The following is a 21,768-nucleotide window of genomic DNA, read 5'->3' on the forward strand; positions in this document are numbered from 1 at the left end:
TACTTACTAAGGTATAGTAAATAATAAATAAATACTTCAGCAAATATTGATTTGTTAAATAAATATCTCAACACATCTTATTTTCTTAATTGGGTAGCCAGAATCTGAGATACTTCTTAAAAAACTTATAAGCAAAAGATTCCATTTTTATGACCTACAATAAGATTTGCTACTTACTAAGGTATAGTAAATAATAAATAAATACTTCAGCAAATATTGATTTGTTAAATAAATATCTCAACAAATATTTATTGATTACTGTAGTAATGGCAAAGGCAAATATTCAACAAACATGTACTATTAGGAGGCAATAGGGAATAGTGATTAAGTTCCCAGAATCAAGGCAAACTGCATGGATTTTAATTCTGGTATGTTACTTACCATAATATGACCGTGAACAAGTTATTGATCTATCTAGGCCTTGATTTCTACATATGTAAAATGAAGATAATAGTTCCGATATCATAGGATTATAATGAGGATTTAACAAAGCGCTTAAAACAGTGCGTAGCACATGGTAAGAAGTATATAAATATTTGCTGTTGCTTTTATTAGCATATGCCAAAATCTTTGCATTATCTTACTGAAACCTTATAATAACACCATGAGGTAGATACCCTTACTTTTAACTGATAAAACTCAATAAACAGGGAAACTAAAGGTCAGAAAAATTAAGTGAGGAAGACAAGATTCAACTCCAGGTTCATTTGAATCCAGAGTGTGAGCTTAACTAAAATGTACTGTGCCTCAGTGTGTACTGGGCAACATGTGCCCAAGTGGAAACAAAGATGAGCTTGACTTGGATCATCTTTTCAGGAGGGTAGCAAAGAAGAGTTGAGAGCCATCCCTGTAGGTAATAGCACATAGAACTGATGAGATGATGTGTTTCCATCCCAATGGGATTTTTAGAGTGCTAGAGTGCTAACTAGAGCTAATTCATGTTTAGGGAGATGATGACAATATTTTTAGTAGTTTTTTTAAATGCCAGATATCATGCTATGCACTTTTAATAAACATGTTATTTAATAAGTACAACGAACTCACAAGGAAGATAATGTTATTTTTATTTTACACACGAGAAAACTGAATGACAGAGTAGTTACACAACTTTCTCCAGCTCATACAGCTTGAAAGTGTTGGAACTGAGATTTGAAATCAGGGAGTTTGACTTCATACCTTTGGATTTTAGTTACCATTCTATAGCATCTCCTTACATTGGTATGCATAAATAGTGTGCGAAGTTACAAGTAATGATTTTGCTTTGTATTCTGTATGGTCAAAGGGGTTTTAAAAGGGCGGGGTTTAATTGCACTGTTCATTCCATATGTGGCCAGGGTCTAGGTCTGGGAATATGAATGGAACTCAGTGTACCTGAGATCTTTAAGAACAAGCCTCATGATATGATAAGTGGGGAGATGCCCATTTATCAACAGCTTGCTATTTTAGTTTGGTTTTCAAGATGAGAATTCTATAAAAGTCACATGTCGTGATTCTTAGAGCCAGTGTAGAATTTTACAACCAGCTTAAGGAAAAGTCAGTTCAAATATGGTTCAAATATGTTATTCCACTTGGTGTTCATCCGTATTCAGTAATCTCAGGACTTGAAAATAAATAAAAGTCATACGATCCGTGTGCTTGTTTCCAGAAATTAGAATATTTATTCTTTAGATGCTGGCTGAAAGGACTGATTTCAATGAGTACCCCTCCCCCAAAAGAAAGAAAGAAAGCTTTTTTTGTCTTCTAAGTATTAGAATTACTTGTTTACATGAATATGTTTTATTTATTTAACCATCTCCCAAGCATATCAGCACGATACGTACTTTAGGAAAATACCTAATAAAATTGTTGAAAGAAATGGACAGTCAGAGGATTTGTCCTCAAGCTACTCTAATAATCTCTGTGTTAAATTTTTATGGCTTACTGTGGCAAGTGAAGAAAAGAGGGCACCTGCCTCAGTCATCAGCTGATTTGCTCTCCATGTATGCAGACATTCACCACTACTGCTGTTCTGGAATGCTCCCCAGCAACACCTTGAAGCCACCTCTTAAATTTACTGAGTTACTTTGCAGTTAAGAATGCATAAAAGATGACCCCAAAATGTGAATTTTTCAAGTCTATCATTGTACTTTTCATTGAATCCTTAAGAAATAAACTGTAATTTATTGAAAATATATGCATTAGATTAGAAATCGTTGTTAATGTGCCAGAGACAGCTGCAGAACATTCTAATGAATTTGAATTGGCTAAAAGAAAGCTTTGGGTCCTCAAGGAAAGATGAATCTTAAGTAGTTTCTCACAGTATGAACCGTTTATAAGTGCTGCATTTTGATGCAGAGGAAGTGAAATTCCCAGAATAAAACCAGAAATCTCCAAGAATACCCTTAGTCATATTGCTTCTTTCTCAAAAGCCAAGAATCTGGCACTTGCTGTAGCCAGATCGTGTACCATATACTGAAAACGCATGTGTATGTTACACCTCATCTCCAAACTTACCTACGATTATTTGTATCTTATACAAAGTGCTTTTTCTCTGACATATATCTAAAATATAGACTCCCTTTCAACTCCTTGGAAATCGCAAAATACATTTTTTCTTCTAATTAGAAATTTCTTTTCTCAATCAATAGCAAGAGCGTCTTGTCGAGGATCATGGAAACAATTGATTTAAGATGAAGAATTCTGTAAAAGTCACATGACATGTGATTCTTAGGAGCAGTATAGAAATTTTATCACTAGTTGCAAGGAAAAGCCAGCTCAAACATGGAATGGTTCGAATGTGTTATTGCACTTGGTGTTCATCTGTGTCCAGTAATCTCAGGACTTCAAAATAAATAACTCATAGGATCTGTGTGCTTATTTCCAGAAAGTAAAATCTGTACTCTTTAGATGCTGGCTGAAAGTACTAATTTCAATGAGTACCCAAAAAAAGAAAGCCTTTTATTGTCTCATGAGTATTATAATTACTTGTTTACATGAATATGTTTTATTCATTTAACCATCTCCCAAGCATATTCATGGAAGCAGAACTGATTCATTCAAAAGAAAAAGCCAGTTTGGGATGGGGGTTGTGGGAGATCTTCTCAGATTTCTCAGTTTTAAAGTCTCTGGCGGTTGCATATTTGTGGTTTTTCACTGATTTTTTTCCCCCTTACACATGAATGAGCTGAGAGCAGCAATAATGAGAACTAAAAACAGCATTGCCTATAAATATTTCCCAACATTTTGGTTTCCAAAATAGTTTCATTTCTACATAGAGACATCATGGAAAGATGGTTTCCCTGACTTAAGAGTTAGGATAGGCCAGGAGGAAAATATAGACCTTGGCCCCTATTATTCCATTTTAGATATCTCAGGACTCCAATGGGAAGTTCCAAGATGTCCATGCTAAAGTTTATTTTAAATGGTTGGAATGCTCTTATAAGCACTATGGGAGAGGAAGAACTTTTTCCTTACCCTTTTAGGCCAACTGCCTAGGGTCCTGTGAATTAAACTGACAACAGATTAACAGGAAAAAAAAGCCTACAAAGTTATTTGTTTTTAAGTTTTACTTGCGTGAGGGCATCACAGGAAGAAAGGAATACCTCAAGGAGTGGTGAGATTTGAGAGTTTATGTACCATTTTTACAATGAAAAGGGAAATGAAGAAAGTGTAATATTGGGAGAGCACATGATTTTTTTAAAAAGATAAATGGGCCCTTAGGAGAATAGATAGGGAATATGACAGTTTGTGACAATGTCTAGAAGAGAAGGAAGAATTGCTCCTGGGGAGGGGATTTATGACAACTGAATGCTTTTGGGAGGCTCTGCTTCTAGGCAAATAAAGGATTTCAGGAACTCAAATTCCTTTGGCTCAAAGTAACTCTTATGGCAAAGTAGCATATTTTGGGGTGGAATATCTTGATCCCTTTTAGCACTCACCAATTGCTTATATTTTATTGAAAACATGAAGGGCATTACTGGCAAGGAAAATATCTATCTATTCTTGGCCTAGTGTGTATCCGGCATGGTTCCTATCGTTTATAAGATGCTCTATCAGGTTCGCATAGCCTGTTCTCCACCATATTGTCCATCAAAAAAGGGAGCACATTCTGAGGATTAGGACTTTCAACTTCCACTGTGACAATTTAGAGACTGTATAGAAATAAGAGCACACATTCAGAAATTTTTTGAAATATGATTTTGCACGCAGAAGATGTAAGGGGACAAGCAGCCAGAAGGCAGGTGATCATATCATGCAGTGCTATACACACGCACTTTACAGGTTCTCTTGCATCTGAGAGAAGACCCCAAGACTCTGGCCCCTCCTTTCCAGATGTTTTTTTGGCATCCACAGGGGAGAAAAGCCCTGTACTCACAAATAAGCAGTCTTACACATTTGAAAAGCAAATTCTGTATTGAAAAAAAACAGGGGCGGGTTGAGTAATGGTAAACAGAGGTAAAACATACATCTGAGAAGAGATTCAGACATATGTTTGAGAAGAATTGGAGTCACAATATTTTTTGTGCATTGACTTAAATTCATTTGATTAATGAATTTGCTGACTTCCTTTATTAAAAGATCTGGGCATATAGTAGATCAGTGATATTGCACACTCCCATTTTATCTCTTACTATACCAAATCTTATAATTAGATACAAATATAACTTTTTATGATATTTGCTAATGGAGGGCAACAGTAAGAAATTATTTATATCTACCTTCATCCCACAGTTTGGGTACTTACCATGAAATATTATTGTTTGCAATGACCCACGAATTCACAACATACAAAAGTACAAAAACCACCTCAGTGGAGATCTGACCTCAGGAAGAGAAAGAACTTGGTGCCAGTGTTTTGTTTGACTCTTGACCCATCTCAAGGGGCTCAGCACCCTCTTTACTTGGGCAGTGCCCTGAGACCCACCACAAGAGTGTCCTGTCCTCTTGGTACCCTCTCTTCTCAGAAGGCGTCCTGTGCCCACCTCTGCAGAACTGGCCTCTGTCCTTTTCAGATCTTTGTCCTTTCTTTTTATCCCTTCTCCAAGGCTGAGGGAAAATAAATGTTTTACTTTAATGTCATAGGACCTGTTATATATGCTGAAGACATTATGGTCTCATATAATACCTTTGATTTTGGGTTTCATTAGATTTGGAAAAAGAAAACATTAGTGTTCACTTGCATGCACTTGCATTCTCTCCCTCTCTCTCCCTCTCTCTCCCATTCCTTCCTTTCCTTCCTTCTCTTTTCAAGCGTACCAAATCCAGTGGTCACTTCTCAGTCCCCGTCTTAGTTGACCTATTAGCATCACATGGCACAGTGGCCCACTATCTCTACTTGAAGCACTTTGTTCACTTGGTTTCCAGGACACTGAACTCTCTTTGTTTCCCTCCTTCTTCACAAGCCCTCTCAGTCTCCTTTGCTAACTGCTGGCATACCCCAGGGATCAGTCCTTGGCCTACTTCTCTTTTCTATCTACACTAACTCTCTTGGCGATCTCCTTATGACTCATGGTTTTGAATTCAATCCATATGCTAAAAACTCCAAAATTTATTTTTCCAGCCTGGACCTCGCTCCTCAAATTCAGACTGCCCACTTGGTGTGTCCACGTGGATGTCTAATATGCATATTGCATTTAACATGCCTAACATTGATCTCTTAATCTCCCTCCTCCAAAATATTCCTAGTCCTCCCAAAGTCATCCCCATTTCAGTTAATGGCAAGTCCATTTCAAATGGAAAAGTTCAAAACCTGTCCTCCAAAGTTTGACTTTGTTTTTTTCCTCTACCCCTTTCTAATATGTCATACCAGCTCTACTTTCAAAACATATCTAAAGTGGAACAGCTTCCCATCACCTCTGCTGGTAATGCCTGGCTCCAGGCCTCCCTCCTCTTTCCCCTGGATCACTGCAGGAGTTTCCTAGCAGGTCAGCTTTTGGTGTATTCTCAACACAGTAAACCCGGTGATCCTCTCAATTTGGTGTATCATGCCACTCCTCCCTGTGAAATTCTCCAGTAACTCCTTAGTTCATGCAGAATAAAGGGTAAAGTCCTTACAATGGCCTTTGCTTCCTGCCCCATTATTTCTCTGACCTCATCTCCTGATGCACTCTACCTTAACTCCCTTTGTTTCTTCTTCAGACTCTTTGAATTTATTAATCCCTGTACCTCAAAAATTCTTCCTCAGATATCTTCTGGGCCTGCTTCCTTACCCTCTTTGGTTCTTTAGCCAGATGTTGCTGGTCAGTGTTACCCTTATACCTGGTGACCGGACCCTGTTGTTGGGAGACTATTCTCCCTAGATCTCTCAAGTTTCTACACAACTCATCTTCTGAGCAAAGGTATTAACAGCTAATCTTCTCTGGACTCTGTTTTCAAGGATGTCTGCATTGTAGGCAGCCTTAGAAGATATAGACTGTCTTCCTTAGGGGCAGATTTATTTACTGTCCAGGATAATAAAGATAAAGACCAAATGTTGGGTAGATTTGCTAGCAGCCCCTATATACATCAGGGTTTCCTAATCTCAGGGTTACTCTCCTGTAACACACCCTGCTGTGTAAACAGGCAACACCTGGGCCCTCATCACATCACCCTTTTGGAATTAGCGCTCAGGAAACTGGTGCAATGATGGTACTCTGGCTACTGCTATCGCGTGAGTAGTAAATTATCTTTTGTCTGAGACCCAGGAGGCTGCATGTTCTGCCAGCATCCATGAAATTGGCAGGCTAATTTGCTGGCTTGCAAGTGGGGTAAAATCGGACCCTTCACAATTCTTAACAGCTGTCCTGAGCCTTTGGCTTTAGAGGTCTTTAGTCCTCTTCTGGTTGAGCCTTTTTTCAGAGTGTGTAGTTTTTAGGCCCACCTGGAACCTGTGCATCCCTTTTTAGATCATGCTCTGGGTGTCTGAGACTCCAGAACTCCCTGCGCAGGCAGCCCACAGTGTGTTACCGGGCTTCCACGAGCCTTCCATGGACAGGCTGTGCTGCCACAATGCACATGCCTAATAGCGAGAGATGACTGAGAGCTGGCTGATTTTCAGGGTGGCAGTGAGAGTAGCTTGAACATATAGGCCAGGATGCTAGTTTTCAAAGTGTGATTCCTTGACCAGAACCATCGGCTTCACCTGGGAACTTGTTAGAAATGCAACTTCTTAGGCCCCACCTTAAGCCCACCAATTCAGAAACCTTGGGGGTGGGCCAGTTGTCTTTAAACTTGCCCTCTAGGTGATTCTGATGCCCACTCATGTTTGAGGATGTGTGTGAAAAACACAATGGGATGTAACTCCCATGATTATGTCACCTTAGTAAGACTCCATCTTAGCAGATGAGTTGCGACCCTTCTTGTGGGTTGATGAAGTAAGCATCCATGTTGAAGAAACCCACAAGAAAGCCAGGAACTGTGGGTGTTTTCTAGGACCTAAGGAAAGCAGCAAAAACCTGCTCTGTAGCTGCCAGAAAATGAGTTCTGCCAACAATCTAAATGAGCCTTGAAGCAATTCTCCCCTGGTTGAGCCTCTAGATGAGAATAGCCTGGCTGACACTTTGATTGCAGCCTTGTGTAACCCTGAGCAGAGGAACCAACTAAGCTGTGCCTGGATTTCTGATCCACAGAAACTCTGAGATAATAAATGTGTGTTGTTTTAAACAGCTAACTTTGTGATAATTTGTTCTATGCAGCGATGGCTAACTAACACAGTGCAGGGGTGTGTGTGGGAAGAGAGGATGGGCTGTATGCCTTCCCTTGTGCTCATGCTTTGAGTTCAGCCAATTTTAGTGATGGTCACCTCCTGGCCCCTTGATATAAAATTGCACTCTGCCCCTTGCCACACACACAGACACTTACTATTTCCCGTCCCTGCTCTTTGCTTTTCTTTTTAGCAGTTATGCCTCTCTAACATGCTATATATATACATGTTAGATACATGAAATATGTATATTACCTAATTTATTTTGTTCATTGTCTCTTCCTACTCCTCCTAAATGTAAGTCTGCAAGCCCAAGATATTTTACTGTGGTCACTGCTTACTCTCCAGCACCTGGAACAGGGCCTGAGGAATAGTAGTGGTTCAATCAGTATTTCTTAAATAAATGAAGTAAGGTACAATCTTTTTGAAAGTCTACTGGTTCCTGGTAAATGCTCTACTGAAATCAGCAGGCTCTTCCTACTGTCTTTGCTCAGTATCAGGTAATTGCCTGAATGATAAAAATCAATGAGAAGGAAATAATTTAAACAAAGTAGGTAAGTAACCTTTCTTTGTCCTTCTCCCATAAAGAAGAATAAATCGACCCTGGATTTGCTGTTCTTATAAGACAAGAGTTCATCTGCCAATATTGATATTGAATATAACCCTTAATCTCTGTCAACAGGTCTCTCCTTACTGCATGGCCGCCTGGTGCGATGTGTGTATGTGTAAGTGTGAGCACGTGCTCACAGAAGGAATCCAAGAGGAAGACAGAGTCCAGCATCCTGTTAATCTGAGCCCCATTTTCCTTTCTCTCTTCCCTTAATTACAAGGCTGTTCCTGGCTTAGTCATTTGAGCCAAAGGAATTTCCACTTTGAGTCAGGCACATGGTCCAAGGAATGGTCTATAGAGCGCCTTCATTGTCCTCCCCAACATAAGTCTAAATTTTTCTCCGGGTAGTTGTTTTCTTTTGTTCTCTGTTATTCATCTCTTGATCAAACACTTTGGCGGGGGGTGGGGACCTGATGCAGAGACAGTGCACTGGCCTGGAAGCGAGGAGGCCTGGCTCTGGCCTTGGCTCTGGCCTTAGCTCTGCCACCAAACTGTCACTCCCTCTCCCATCCTCTTGTTTATTCACCTGTTTCCTGAGAGCATTGGATCACATGCTCTTCAAGGTCCTGCCTAGCCCATTCTTAAGAAACCTGTTCAAATTCCTTCAACAGGTGTTGCTTTTAAAATATATACATACATGCATATGTTCCCTAAACTATATTTTCCTATGTGGAAAATATAGCGAACTTAGATATTTTCATTTTCTAATATAATTCCTAAAATTTTATTCTGGATGCTGATGCTTCTCGTTTAAAGAATGACTGCACACCCACATAAGCTACTTCTCCAGTCTGAGCTGGCTGTGGTCATGTGGGAGGAAGTCAGGAAGAAGAACACAGAAGGAAGCAAAATAAAGGATCCGTCCTATAAAGCGATTCTTATCCAGTGGTGAAGAGCCTGGATGTTGTCAAAAAGATTTCAATTCATTTCCCAGTTCTGTCCCTTCTTAGCAATGTGACCTTTAACTTGCCCAAGTCTCAATTTGCTCATCTACAAAATAGTGGAAATGGCGGCCACGAGTGGGTTTTGTGATGATTCAGTGAGATGATGCCCGTAAAGTGCTTATGACACTCGGGCGCTATTGGTACTATGATGCTTGGCTACTGTGATGGCAATGAAAAAGAAAGGTGACATTCATTTATTAATTTCTCATGAAATATGGATTGAACACACCTTGTACCAGGCTCTGAACTAGGTGCTGGGAAAACAGATGAACGAACCAAAGTCCTTCCTTTGTGAGCTTACCACCCTATTTTTGTTGTAGCAGTTAGCTGTCAAGCAACTATTTTTAATGCATTCTTTTATCTGAAAATTCTTTGGATTTTTGTACACCACCTACCACAAAGTTAAAAATAGCTTTCTGGAGCTAAGGAGAGGTGAGTAGGTTGAAGATAGAAATAAATATTTAAGTTGATAGAATTTGGCTATCTGACCTGGATGCAAATCAGAAGCATAAATTTTACCTACTAAAACACACCGAAATTTTGCTAACAAGAAGCTAAATGTCTTAAATGATTGCTGCTCTTGTTCCTTCTTTTTTTTTTGAGACAAAGTCTCACTCTTTTGCCGGGGCAAGAGTGCCATGGCGTCAGCCTAGCTCCCAGCAACCTCAAACTCCTGGGCTCAAGCAATCCTCCTGCCTCAGCCTCCTGAGTAGCTGGGACTACAGGCATGCGCCACCATGGCCAGCTAATTTTTCTATATATTTTTAGTTGTCTGATTAATTTCTTTCTATTTTTAGTAGAGACGGGGTCTCGCTCTTGCTCAGGCTGGTTTCGAACTCCTGAGCTCAAACAATCCGCCCGCCTCGGCCTCCCAGAGTGTTAGAATTACAGGCGTGAGCCACCGCGCCCGGCCTTGTTCCTTCTTTATTTACTAGGATGAAAGCTTCAAGATACTCATAGCAGACATACAAAACAATGTTCATTGTTTGGACATGTTTTGAGGAAGAACAGTATAAATGTTTTGCTTACATTTCCATTGTTTCTCTTATAATAATTGAGTAAAGCAACATGGGGAAATGTGGCAGTGCTTATCTTTTCACTTAGCAGATCTTATTTCTGGTCTCGTGTGGCTCAGGTGTTCATAACGGTGCAGCCTTGCTGAAGGAGTGCAAAGCCCATGGAAAAGGATGCATGTTCTTGATGGCAGGACTTCAGACATCCTGGTGTCGGTTGCTTAGCAGCATGCTTGAGACCTCTGAGTATTCTGAAAAACTTCTAATGACAAAGGGAGAGTTCAGTGCTTGCTATTTTTGATGTTTCACAAAATAAAGAAGGCACAAATGAAAACAATGAAAACTTCTAATATGTATGTGTATATATACATATATAACGTGTGTGTATACACACACACACACACACACACGCACGCATACATCACTATCATCTTTGCCTGATTTTTCTCTTTCTCCCAACTAGCCTTTAAAGTTCCTCGAGGGCAGGGACTTTGTTTTCTTTTTTGCTACGTCCCCAGTGTCTAGAACAATGATTGATCCATGAAAAACACTCCATAAATCTTGTGGGGAAGAAAATAGATGAATTAATAAATGAATGAGTAGACATAGCATCATACATAACCCTGGCAAGGAGTAACAGGATGGATATTTCAACTTTTCTGAGAAATAAATGGTTTTTTAAAAAATTTTATTTTAACTTCTTATAAAAGTTCCTAAAATTAAAGAAGTGCTAGAGTGGTCACAAGAATTTTCAGTAGTCCAACATGGCCATTAAATATTGTTCCCAGCAAGGAAGTCCTAAAGACCATGTTAAGCTTAGGAGTCTGAATGTGTCCACATAAAGATAGAAGCTGGGAAGAAACCTCTCTCTTGAGAAGTTTCACTTAGGAAAAGGAGAGTGAGGGGGTGGAGAAGGTAAGGGGGAAATATGGAAGTGAGGAGGAGGGGTCCACAAAGAGTGAGCCCTGGAGGAAGAAAAAGAAACAGAGAGGGAGAGAACACAAGATGCCAGGAGACTGAGCAGAGAAACTCGGAACGAAAGGTGGTTCTAATGGTGCTTTTCCAGGAAGTGCTAAAACCAACTCCTAGTTTCCTCTATGATAACTTTAATATATTCTGCATTGCTTATTCAGATTTTGTGGGATTAGAGTTTTGTTGTGGGAGAGCTCAAAAGAAAAGAGGTCACCGAACAGCTGATGTATTTTCTACAAAGAAATAGGTATTCAATTTCTCCCCATCTCCATTAAACAAATACTGAGCAAATTCTTACAGACTGTCAGTGTGCGATATGCAAATGAACCGTGTGTTTTGGGTGTCCGTGTTGTTCTGGCTGTCCTGGCGTGGACGTTGCAACCTGGTGGAAGGATGGAAGGGGAGAAGTCAGCTGAATGCCGCCGACTCCTGCGGCGATGGTTTGCCCAGACAGCTGATTTTCAGTGCGATGGAAAACCTTGGATTGGCAACACCTGGTCAAATTATTTTAACCTGACAAATCAAAGTCTCCTTTATAGAAACAAAAGCTACAATAATTTGGTGGCATTTTCTTCTAAAATGCACACGTAGTCTGCTCTGCTTAGCTAGTATATAGAGATTTATGAGAAAACATGACCATATTCTCATGTTGCCTGAAAACATTATTCCAGATGCCACAAGTAGTTATTGAACTGAACTTGTAAAACACTGATTTCCTTCCCTGAATGTGTCACCTCCCCAAGTCCTCACTGACAGCCTGTGAGAGTTTGAAATATTGATGAGTATGAATCTATTCATCTCCAAATTTCACTGACCTTTCAGTGGAGAGTATTTTTAGCTTTTTTGAGAATTTTAGGCAGAGGAAATCGCCTACAGAAATATCAGCTTATGTGGGTATTCTTTCAGTTTCATAAAATTCAAGAGGGGGTTCTGTAAAATGAATATTTGAGTCATCATTAGCTTTATAATATAATAGTAGTGTAAGGTCATTTTTGAGTAAGTTACCAAGAAAGACTGTAATTTAAAAGGATATCCTTCTTGCACAATCTAATCTTAATACAAATAGATATAATAATTCTGATAATCATTTGTTTAGGTCCTGTGTAAATAACATTGTGTGTTGTTAAATTACCTCTGGCATCCTAGTGGATATGGTAAATGTTGCTACTGATCCCTTAGCTTTTTGAGCTATTCGATACATTCATCAACACATGGCTGAGGTCGACTCTTGATGAGACTTAATAGCTAGTTCACCATCAGACATTTTCTCTGACTCCCATTTTCCAAACTCACTTTCTACTTTCCCTCGTTTGGGGTTCACGGAGGGTGGGGCGGGGGGCAGGGTTTGTCCACCTACAATGCTGTTGTTGCTGACCAACCAGGTTCATTTGCCCGCTGCCCAAGAGGAAGCCAATACACCAAGATAGCAGGGTTTACCTTAGAGAAAGAGTTTTTAATTCTGCATAATGCTAAGCAGAGATAGGAGGAATTTCTCAAATTCGCGTCCCGCCGGATTTGGGAGACAGGGTTTTTAAAGTAGGCAATTGAGTCTGCTAATTGGCTGGGTTGGGGCTAATGGCTGGGTTTGGGAAGAACCACAGGGATGTAGAAATTGTCTTCTTTGCCGATCAGGTTCTTGGGTGGGGGTTATAAAACCAGTTGAGTCAGTTCCTTGGTATGGGCCACTGGTCCAGGTGGGTCAGCCATTCCACTGGAATGCAGGACCTGGAAGATATCTCAGAAACTACCCCTAGATTTCAAAAAGGTGGTGTTATCTATGGAGAAAGCTAAGAATCTTTAGACCACCGTCTATGTGGCTCCAGACTGGCACTTATAGAGAAGCAAACAGGGGGACAGTGGCTAATTATTATTTTTATTTTTAGCTAGGCTTGTGCCTTATTTTTAGCTAGGCCTTGTACCCCTTCATCAATTTGTAAAGGTGGTTTCACTGTTTCCCTCTTATTTTGACTTGTCCGATCCCACCCATACTATTGCCAATGAACTTCTGATTTTCCCACTGGAAGTAATCCTCCTTTTCTCTCAACTCCCACAGCACTATGAATCTGTTTTGTGTTCTTAAGAAGCAGCTTCATAATTTAGAGTTGAAAGGGACTTAATAAATAGTCTAATGCAATCTTCTTATTTTGTAGATAAAAGCACTGGAGAGCTCCGGGGATTGACCCAGGCTGGTATGTTATAAATGGGAGCACTCGAATAAGAAATAAGTCAGTTTTCTGACTCAAGCCCTGTGATCCTTTCCCTGTATTGCCAGCCCTTCACTTCTTCAGCACACGGCAGTCGTTCATCCAGTATATCTTGTCGAACAGACTGTTTGGAGATTTATTTTTAATTTAAAAGTTAACATTTTATTAATTCAAGTTTTAGGTTCAGAAAACTTTAAGTGCAGCTTGAAAATCTTATTCTATTTATAAAATTAGTAAATGCTAATAATTACTTTTAAAGCAACTTTGGTTAGTATGATATTCAAATAGTATGATATTAACTGACACACAAAGTCAGTTAATATATTCAGTTTCAAACTTAAGTACTCTAATTTTGTATAGGACTAGCCTTCCTAAGTACTTAAATCTTACAAATCTAAAAATTAAATATATAAGCATAGGTAATCTAAAATTCTCTTAAATGGTTCACTATTACTTACAAATTTAGTAAGATTTCTACTTAAAAATCAACTTTCATTTCTTTCTTTTTGCTCTATATTCCATTTAAATAACTAACATAATTAAGCATGTGAAATTGTAATTTTGAAGCTTGATATTCTCTCAATAGAACAAATTCTCTCAAACACAAAATACCAAATATTCAGATGCCTTCCCACAAAAACACTAGTTCTATGGTTTTGATTTAGTCATTTCTTTATTCAATAATTATCTAAAATATCTATGTATCAGACTATGCACTAGGGGCTCTTGAAAAGCACAGGGGAAAAACAGAATATTTCTGATCTAGTAAAGCTAAAATTCTAGGGAAGAGCCAAATAATAAACAACATAAATTAGTAAAACATGTAGTATGCTAGATTTTGGTAAATGTTAAGGAAAAAAGTAAATTGATGAGGGGGGATGTGAAATGTGCGAGGTGGATGGAAGGGTGATTGTAGATGATTCTACCTCTTTCTGGGATTGATACTCTGTGCAGAGACCTTATCAGTTAATTGAGGCTATTTTCCAACAGAGGGGGGTTACCTTCTGCGTACACTTGAGGTTGCACACGGACCAGAGATTTCGCTTGGGAAATTGACAGGATTCCCCCTGGCGACCCCTGTGAATACTCTGACCTCATAATTGCTACGTCCACAACTCCATGACTTCTAAAGGGAAACCTGCAGCTCCCACATCACTTGACTGGATTTTGTATTCCTTTGGCTCTTAAATATACTTTCCACCCAACGTAAAGCCCTTTGATGTAACCCTGAATTCCTTCATAGTCTTCAGACCACTCAATCTTAACATACATCTGACTGAATTCCAGGCATCCCTCATGGTTTTGTCCTGCAGTTTGGACACAACTTCCCCCGTCGCTTCCCTGATCAATTTTAGCTCTCCAGAAAGGCGGTGAACTTCAAGAAGACAAGCACTGTGTTTTGTTTCTCACTTACTGTGTCCTGTAAAACACAATGAGTTATCCAAGTAGACCCTCAGTGCATGGTGTTTAAGGCAGGATAGTACAGCTCAAAGGCATAGGGTCAGGTCCCACTCCGCCTCCTGGTTGGAGGCAACTGCTCAGAGACTGGACTTCCCAAGCAAGTAGGAATTATAAGAATCCTCAGGTGCCCCAAAGCACCATGGAAACTAGGAAGCACTATATGCATGCTAGCTTTCCTAATGGTTGAATGTTTCTATTAAAAAAATCCCTCAAAGAAGGTAGTCCCTTTCCCTTTCTATTAAGGCTTTAGCATAATGTCAGTTGTACCACTGTTTTATTTTATGATGCTGATAATTTTCTTGTGCCTGGTATACATTTAAGGCATAAATTCTTTTTCACTGGAAAGCTTCAACACATCAGAATGAACTTTCATTTCTTTCTTTTTGCTCTATAGAACTAATTTACTTTTTTCCCCCTATTCATTCGATTTCTCCACTCTACATAACAGTGATCTCTTTGTGTATGGAAACATGCAGAAGGCAGCTCTTACTTAAACTGAGTCTTTCCTGCTCTCATGCACTGACTATACTGTGAGCATTCTAAGAAAACTTTAGAAATGGGTTTTAGGTGAGCTGCATTGCTTGGGAGCAGCAGCTCATGAACAATCTTGTTAAGGGAGGGTGCTTGAAAGCCATTTCAATGAGAAAAGTCACTTTCTACCTGGAGGGGGAGCGCACCAAAATCCACCACTGGACAGAGCTCTGATGCTGTCCTGACAGTGCCTTTCAGGACCTTTAACGGATAGCTCTGGTTAGTGTTGTTCTCCGTTCTCACTCAAGGACATGGGTGACTGTCCTACTCAGAGTTTTGGGGAATAATCGAATGTCTCAGTTTCCTTCTGTCTTTTTAAATAACTACTGCACAAGCCCTAGTTTATTTCTATGTAATTATGACTTCATCACATAGGATGTTGTAAAGCAGTTTGGCTCTTTTATGGTGAGAAGGTGGAAGGGAGGGAAGGAAGGGGAAGAAAGGCAGGCCTGTGCTATGACATTTTCAAAGACAAATTTATTTGAAAGTGAGTCTTTTCCCAGAATTACCTACCACCTGCTATGGTTAATTGGGCACAGTTAGTGCCAAGCATGGTTTACAATGTTTTTACCTTAACTTTGAAGGTCCTGAAATTACTGACATGTAAGAATTTGCAAATTAAATGTGGTACATGGTTTTTAAATATATATTTACCATATATATACATACACATACATATATAGAGAGAGAGAAAAGGAGAGAGAGAGAATGCATTGTTCAGCTGTTTCTTGATCAGAGAACAAACATAAAGGAGAGTGTTTATTACCCCACTCTGGGGAACTCAGTTTACAATTGAAAACATGAAGTGGAACTGTTTAACATCTGTATGAAGCACTTGTTTCCTGGTCCTTCTAATGATACATTCAGGTATCAAGAATGTTTTCTATTTACTTGCTCAGAGTTCTTTTAAATAAGTGAAGAGAAATCTCACCAGCTTCCAACTTTGGAGGCCCACAGAGATGCAGCCCAGTGACTTGCTAGTACCATGCCCTTTATATTTGCTGACTGCTTTTCAATACTGTGAATACTTACAGCCCTTTCTCGTGGTGTGAAGGAGGCTGGTGTTGCTCTTGTGCAGATTACAAAGCTGGAACCCTAAGAGGGGAAAAAAATGATGGCTTAAAGTAATCTTACAAGTGGGTTCAAAGCCGCAGTTTGTTTTTCTCTTCAAGATTTGAAAAGGTGAAGAATGTGATCAGACAGTGAACCCAATAATGAATATGATGTCATTGTTTATTTATAAATTGTAGTAATTTGTAGTAGTTAAGTAGTAAACCTGGTAATATGTGATCTAAATGATTAGCATAAGGAACTATGCTATCAAGTAATACGTCTCGATCAAAATTCAGGAAGACTAAAAGGTCAGAATACAAGATATGTCTTTGGGAGGATGTAGAAATAACCAAGAGAACTGAATAGCAGATCTAGGAGAACCAAGAAACATTTGGGCCAGGACACGACAGAGAACTAAGGCAGGTGGAAATTCAGCAATGGCGTCAAGAGGCAAACTAGCTATTTTACCTTACTATGTATTTGCTGTCGATTTGCTAGAGAGAACAGAGAGAAAGGAAACCAAGCTGAAACTTAACCAGCATCATGAAATTTAAATATCAAACTATGAACAGATAAAGAATTTGGATGTTTTATGCAAGTACTGAGGAAAGACCTAAATAGCAGTATATGTTAATTTAAGATAATATTTATTTATTCACAGACATTTGGTGAACATCTTCTGTGTGCTAGGCAATGTATAGATTCTGGGGATACAATTATGAACTAGAATGGATGCTAAAATATGTTAGCACTGATATCTATGAACATCCAGGACTTATCAGTTTACCTTGGCATGGTGTGAGCCATAGATATTTAGACAGTTTCTCTCTTCTCCCAGGTTATCAAAGGCCAAGATTTTCCAGGAGAACTGGGAGCAAATCATTATTAAATCCTGCATTGTTTCCAGGGACTAAGGAATCTCTTGGACCTTAGGATGATTCTAGGGAAGTTGGGTTTGATTTGGAAAGTTGGCTTTGAACTGTCCCTCCCCATGTGGTTCCTGTCTTGATTAACCCCTTTAGGTCAGTTCTTGTGGGCAAGGCTGCCCCTAGGATACCTCTGGCTTTAGGGAAGCACTAATGTGTTTCTCTGCAGCTGTACTTTCTAGAAACCAGTTAAGCATAGTGACCAAGAGTCACTTGGAAGGCAAGTAGGCATAAATGATAAGTGAATGCCAGGGACTTGTATTAAGCTAATATTTGTAAATATGTGTTACTTGGCTGGGCATTGTAAAAACCAATTTAAACAGATTCTGTGCCTTCTCTAAGGCAGATGTGCAAACATCTAGAGGCCCAGGGGAAGTAGGTAAACACTGAGAAAGTGCACAGTGCATCATCACTTTCCATGATGTTTAAGCACAGCTGCCTTTTTTCAGGAGTCGTGAGCTGGAGTCGTGAGCAAAGTATTGTAGGAGTTGCATTTTTAGGGAGGGTGAGGTGGAGATGTGTGCTTCCCTCTCTGAGAGTCAGGAGAGGATTGTTGAGGGGGTGGTTTCTGAGAGTTGCTTGAAGGTAGAAAGGGAGGGAACCTGCCATCTGGAAGTGTGATGATGTTCCAGGCATTGGGTACATCTCCTTAAAGTAGCCTTTGCTTCTGGAGTAAACAGAAAGAAGGGGACATTAAGTTCACTTGTCTGAGAAAAGCTGAGGGAGGCAGGATGGCAGGAGCACTGGCCTGGCTGTCAGCCGTCATCCTCCCCACAACTTCTTGGCCTTATAACCCTGAACAACTCTAAGTAAGCATTTCCATACAGGGTTCCAAGTAGCATTCTCCAAAATACACCTACACAGCAGGTGATGGCGTCATCATTCCACAGATGAGAAACGGAGGCCTAGAGAATTTAAGTAACTTATGTACCGAGTACTCAAAAATTACCGTGTTTACATTACCACATATGAATTCACAGACACACACATATGGTGGTGATTAAAAATGCAAGAAATGTTATTTTTTTAGTATGTTGTGCCAATCACAGTGTTATAAGCTATGAGGAATGCCAAAAAGAGAAATTCCCCTTTTTTGAGAAATTTCCAGTATAACTAGTCCTTATATAATAAGTAGGAATGGAAAGAAAATAGGAATGAAAAGAATAAAGGCAAGATGGAAGGTACATGAGGAACACTGACGCTCCCAAAAGGTTTCAGGGTGGCCAGCCTTGGACAGGGCTATACAGAAGAACTTCTTGGAGGGGTGAGCTTGGAGCTAGGTTTTATAATTAGAAATGATAGGGTATAAATATTTGAAAGAAGCATGGCTAGACGAAGAGTGCATAGTGACAGGCTTTGAAGTTCATAATAATGTAGTTGGCATTTCCCTGCATAATTCCTCTGGAAGATCTTACGGAAAGTACCTCTAACAAAAACAATGAACAAAGCATCACCGAATTGTATGAGAATAAAATTGGAAAACACTTATAAAATCTGTAAAGGTGGCTAACATAGAACAATATGACAGAGATCAACTCTCAGCAGTCTTTTTTCTGCAAAGCCCAATTCCTGGCAACTCAAATGTTGGATAAATGTAAATGGATAATGATAGTGACAAGGAATGTGTGAGACACAAACTAAATAAGCATTCCTGGTATAGAAGAGACATATTGAAAGGAAAACTGAGTCCAAAACAAAAAGTATTAAGTTATTATCTCAGTAAAATCTGGGATCCTAGAGGGAGAAAGCGAGAGTGTCTATCATTCAGGGTCCGGCAGAGGACAGAATCCCCCCTGTGTATTTTAAACAAGAAGGAATTTGTTACAGAGCCACGTTAAATAGCCTTAGAATCATTGTATGGCTGAAGTAGTGGACTCTAGACTAAGCTTTCCTGAACACCTCCCAAAGCTACTCCCCAGAACTGGGGCCCCACATTGCTGCTGCCACAGCTACTTAATAAGAATCTGTTAGGATGAGGAAGCTGTGAGGAGCTACCTTGTCACCAAGCTCCTGTCATCAGCTCCAGAACCGTGCTATACCTGCTCCTGTCTGTGCTAGTAAAATGGATGTTTTCTTGACACCACGATGCTGGGCGCAAGACACTGGGACTTCAGCCATAGGAAACCGATGCCTCCAAGACTGTGCGTGGCTGCAAGAGAGCAGAAGCGGCTGCTCTCTCGCAAATCTCTTGAGAAAGCATCTAACCGACCAAACCAAAATCACACCTGGCCCTCCGGCTCCAAGGAGGCCAGCTGCCAGAGCTACACAGTAAAGGCAGGCATGTCCACACAGAAAGGGAACCCAGCTCTCGTCCTGCAGGGGCAGTGGGAGAAGCAATGTAGCAATAACGTATCTGGAAGGAAGAAATAGTATTTTGTTTGTATGTGATAACAAACATTTGACTTCGTTTGATTACTAGTGTTAGGCATTTTGTTGTCAGAAGATTGGAACACAGTTATTTGTAAAGGGAAGGCAACAACTTATAGAGTTGAAGAATAGTAGAACTTTCAAATTAACAGGAGAAAAAAAGGGAATGAACTGAAACTTGCCCAAACCAACAAAATAGTAAAGAGGAAAAGAGGAGAAAACAAAGTAAACTAAATTGTAAATATAAAATAAAAAAAAAGGTCAAGTGCACCATTTTTACATTAAATTGTAAAAGGACTAAATCCCCTATGTAAGGAGAGATCAGGGATATGTTGGGATAAAATATTAATAAAAACACACATAAGGGTGTTTTACAGAAATATACTTTAAATAATATTTTTGAAAGGTTGGGAGTGTAAAGGGATAGTCAAAAATAAATTAGACAAAGAGCAAACAAATAAAAACACGAGGAGCAATATTTTTATTGGAAAGAAAGCATAAGACAGAGAAAGAGGAACAGTAGAAACAGTAGAAACAGTTTATGAAAGTCATAAACTTGCATGTCCAAATAGCATAGCTATCACAATGCAGAAAGAATTGGTTAATAATTTGGTTTTATAGTGGTGTATTTTAATGAGTAGATAGTAGATAATAGAGTAGGACAGGGAGGCCTTGATGATCTAATTAACAAACTGACTTACTAGGTATAAGTCCTAGGACTTTTTTTTTTTTTTAAGACAAGATCTTGCTCTGTTGCCTAGGCTGGACTCAAACTCCTGGATTCAAGCAATCCTCCTCCCTCAGCCTCCTGAGTAGCTGGGACTATAGGCGTGCACCACAGCATCCAGCATATCATAGGACTTTATATAGAATTTCCTGTTCTTTCTCTAGCTCCCTTAGTGCCATGAAACATTTAGAAAAATTAGTCAAGCACTTGGCCCAAAGAATACTTAAAACAGCGGTCCCCAACTTTTTCAAAGCATTGACCAATTTAATGGAAGACAATTTTTCCATGGACCGGGCTGAGGGGGTGGGGAGGTGGTGATGGTTTTGGGATGATTCAAGTGCATTACATTTATTGTGCAGTCAAACTTCTCTGCTAATGATAATCTGTATTTGCAGCTGCTCCCCAGTGCTAGCATCGCTGCCTCAGCTCCACCTCAGGTCATCAGGCATTAGAGTCTCACAAGGAGTACATGACCTAGATACCTCGCACGCACAGTTTACAGTAGGGTTCGCACTCTTACGAGAATCTAATGCCCTGCTGATCTGACAGGAGGCGGAGCTTGTGCAGTGATGCCAGCAATGGGGAGTGGCTGTAAATACAGATGAAGCTTCGCTAGCTCGCCTATGGCTCACCTGCCACTCACCTGCTGCTTTGCGGCCTGGTTCCTAACAGGCCGTGGACTGTTATCTTGGCCTGGAGGTGGGAGACTGCAGGCTTAAAATATTCAAAAGAGCGTTTACAGATCACATTCTTTAATTATTGTCCAACAAAACTAGAAATAAATATTAAAATATAAACAAAAATTTTAATAACTTGGAAATTAAGAAACACACTTGGGCTAAATCAAAATGAAATTCGAGCTATCTAGAAAACATTGAAAAGGAGTATATTCCAAAATCCATGGAACATAGAGAGACTGCAAATAATAAAGGTTAGTACTTAAGAAATTATTTTAAAAATACACTAAAAGAAAAGATAATTTAAAAGGATGGAAGCAGAGATTAATGAAATAGACAATAACGAAAAAAAAAGAAAAAAGGATAAATAAATTAAAAAGTTAATTTTTGGAAAGGTACAAATCCCGTCTGGAACCTATTTCCAGAAAAAAAGAGACTAAAGTTAGAAATGAAAAAAGAAACATAACTAAAATATTGAAGAAAATTTAGAAGCTAGAAGATGCCATGTAGAACCTTTTTGGAAACTAAATTTTAAACTTAGAGCAGGGATCTGCAAACTTTTTCTATAAAGACCAGATAGTAAATATTATAGGTTTTTGTGGCCATACTGTCTCTGTCACAAC

At 39.4% G+C, this 21,768-nt stretch overlaps 1 protein-coding gene across 5 annotated transcripts in view; it reads left to right on the plus strand.

The window, feature by feature from the left end:
• The window catches only part of TPD52L1 (tumor protein D52-like 1), an 83,648-nt gene that overhangs the window by 7,266 nt on the left and 54,614 nt on the right, over nt 1-21,768 (plus strand). The window contains exon 1 of one of the 5 annotated variants that reach the window (XM_012660802.1): nt 13,355-13,388. The exons of the other annotated variants lie outside the window; for them this stretch is intronic. The gene's annotated coding sequence lies outside the window, so the exon portion shown is untranslated. Of the gene's footprint in view, nt 1-13,354; nt 13,389-21,768 lie in introns of those variants that run through there. 5 annotated transcript variants of the gene reach the window in all.

This window comes from Propithecus coquereli, unplaced genomic scaffold, assembly GCF_000956105.1.
Source record: "Propithecus coquereli isolate 6110/MARCELLA unplaced genomic scaffold, Pcoq_1.0 Scaffold68, whole genome shotgun sequence".
Lineage (NCBI taxonomy): Eukaryota > Metazoa > Chordata > Mammalia > Primates > Indriidae > Propithecus > Propithecus coquereli.